We start from the raw sequence: 2,880 nt of genomic DNA, 5'->3' as shown, positions 1-2,880 counted from the left end.
TATTTGTTGATCATACTCTCAGCCTGCTGTGAGAATGCCCAAAAGGGGGCGATTTTCAAAATAAAAAATAAATGGAGATCCACTTTGAAAATTCCCTGAGCAAAACCAGTTTGGTCATACAAACAAAGCTTTATTTAGATTATTTTGCAAGACTAACTTGATCTGGGTCATTTCTTCTTTATACTTCTGGAAATCATAAGCGAAGCTTAAAACTATTTCCTCAGGCTGATATGAGGTAGCCACTAACCAGCTCTCTATCATTTAGGAAAATTCTGCTATTATAATCAACCACTGTGAAGAATAAACACTCACTGCATTCTCACTATATAAGCTGTTTTATAAGGATGTATCCAGGAGCCTCATTCTGTTTTGGTCTGAGTGTTCCGGGTTTGCAAGCTGTCTTTATGGTGCCTGTACAATACAATTTTACCAATGCCTACTTTGGTGATTCATTGGTTTTACTTCTGAACTTTTTTTTTTTAAGAAGTTTCTCATTTGCTTTTTTAATTTTTTTAAAATATTGGCACCTGAGCTAAAAACTGTTGCTAATCTTCTTTTTTTTTTTTTTTTAATTCTTCTCCCCAAAGCCCACCAGTACATAGTTGTAGATTCTAGTTGTGAGTGGCTCCGGTTGTGCTACATGGGATGCCGCCTCAGCGTGGCCTCATGAGCAGTGCCATGTCTGCACCCAGGATCCGAACCTACAAAAACACTGGGCCAACAAAGCAGAGCACACTAACTTAACCACTCGACCAAGGGGTCGGCCCGCTGCTTCTGAACTTTTGACACCACTCATGGATGAATAGATAAAGGAAATATTGTCTTTACATGAAGTAGAATATCACTCAGCCTTAAACAAGAAGGAAATCTTGCCATTTGCAACAACATGGATGAACCTGGAGGCCATTAGGCCAAGTGAAATAATCTAGGCACAGAAGGACAAACACTGCATGATTCTGCATCTATGAGGTATTAAAGTAGTCAAACTCAGAGAGTAGAATGGTGGTTTCTAGGGGCTGGAGGGAAAGGAATATAGGGAGTTGCTGTTCAAAGGGTATGAAGTTTCATTTATGCTAGAGGCATAAATTCTAGAGATTTGCAATATAACGTCATGCCTATAGTTAACAAGACTGTACAGCACATTTAAAAATTTAAGAGGGTAGACCTCATGTTAAGTTTTCTTACTCAAAAAGAAAAAAGGAAACCATCACAAAATTAAGAAAAATATCTGCTTTTTGGTAACATAAGACCTCTGTTCCTGAGTTGGAGGTCTGGGAGGATGCAGCCGCTCAAGAGCTCAAGAGAACAAGCAAAGAGCTAGAGCACAGAGCCGGAGGGAGGGAGCAGATCTGCCTGCCGGACTGCCACTGCCTCCCCTGAGTAAGCAGGAGCCCAGGCCGGGCTCAGGCTGCCCAGCCCCTTCCTCCCCACCAGGCTTGAGGGCTTTGCCAGAGCCGCAGGGAGGGAGAGCAAGTGAGAGAGTGCCTGCGCGTGTGCTGCAAGGAGAAGCCACTACCCACTCTGTCCGTCTTTCTTCTCTACCCCCTCCCCACCCCCATCCTCAAAGGCAGAGCAGCACAGTGTATGCTTGCTCTCAGCCCAAGTCAGTAAAAAAGAGCTCAATTTCCAACCACTATGAGGCCCAGGAGTCCCCAGAAAAAGAACAGCAAGAAGCAATTGGACATGTTGATGAAATACAAAATGAAATGGACAGACTTAATGAACAAGCCCATAAGGAGATTTGAAAGTACAACAAAAATATAACAAATTCCACTAACCATTTTTTCAGAAGAGGATGGAATTGCTCACCAAAATCCCAAATATTGTGGGAATATCTGTCAGCCATCCACAAGTCTGCACTGCTTGGGGAGGATGATGAAGGGAGCTGCGCTGTTTGAGGAGAGTTGAAGACAGAGAATTTGAAGATATTAAATCAGGTTACAGAATAGATTTTTATTTTGAAGAAAACCCTTACTTCAAAAATGAAGTGTTCTCCAGAGAATTTCCTGAGACTGAGAGTAGTGATCCATCTTTAAAGTCCACTAAAATCAAATGGAAATCTGGAAAGGATTTGACAAAACGTTGAAGTCAAACACAGAATAAAACCGACAGGAAGGCACAGCATGAGGAATCAGAAGCTTCCTTGGGTGGTTTACTGGCCATTCTGACACAGGTGCAGATGCGTTAGAAGAGGTCAGCAAAGATGATATTTGGCCTAATTCAAAGAAGATGACTAATGGAACAATAATGGATACAACCTGTCTTTTAATTTTCTCCAGTCCCTGAGAGTAAGTTGCAATCTTTTTTTTTCCTCTTGCGCTCAGTCAGCCGCCCTGTGTTTGAGGTCTCTTTCTTCTCCTTTATACCATGGTTCTAAATATTTGGGCTGGGGGTGGGGGGTGGGGGGTGGAAAAACCTTGAGCAGAATGCAGTGGCAAAAGAATCTCTCACCCTTTCTGTTCCAAATTCATTTTTATCCCTTCCTGTCTTAACACACATTTTATGGAATCAAGACCAGTGTACAATGTGCGGAAAAAGAAGGACCTTCCGCTCCGCCAGCTCGGCTGGAATCTGGAGGGTGCTAGGCCCTGTGTGGTTCTGCACAGAGTTCCAGCTTTTCTCCTCCTTTCTGTGTGTATTGGACTCAGAGATCACATTGTGTCTCTAGGTGAGTATGGACAGTTAGCATTTACCAACATCTATCTGTCTACTTTCTCTTGTTTAAAAAGCAAAATAAAACCAAAAAAATTGGGTTATAGAAGGTTGGCAAAAGATGTGTTGGAGATGTTTGGGTGGGTTAAGTGGGCATTTTGAGAACATAGCTTTTCCTTTGGCAAGTTTAATTGTGATGTTTAATGGACATACTTGCAATTTAAGATG

At 42.1% G+C, this 2,880-nt stretch overlaps 1 pseudogene; it reads left to right on the top strand.

Moving 5' to 3' along the window:
• The first annotated feature begins 344 nt into the window (after positions 1 to 344).
• On the top strand, positions 345 to 2,286 carry LOC103551177 (protein SETSIP-like; annotated as a pseudogene).
• The last annotated feature ends 594 nt before the right edge of the window (positions 2,287 to 2,880 follow it).

Source organism: Equus przewalskii, chromosome 16 (genome assembly GCF_037783145.1).
Source record: "Equus przewalskii isolate Varuska chromosome 16, EquPr2, whole genome shotgun sequence".
Lineage (NCBI taxonomy): Eukaryota > Metazoa > Chordata > Mammalia > Perissodactyla > Equidae > Equus > Equus przewalskii.
This window is presented reverse-complemented; position numbering and strand designations above follow the sequence as displayed.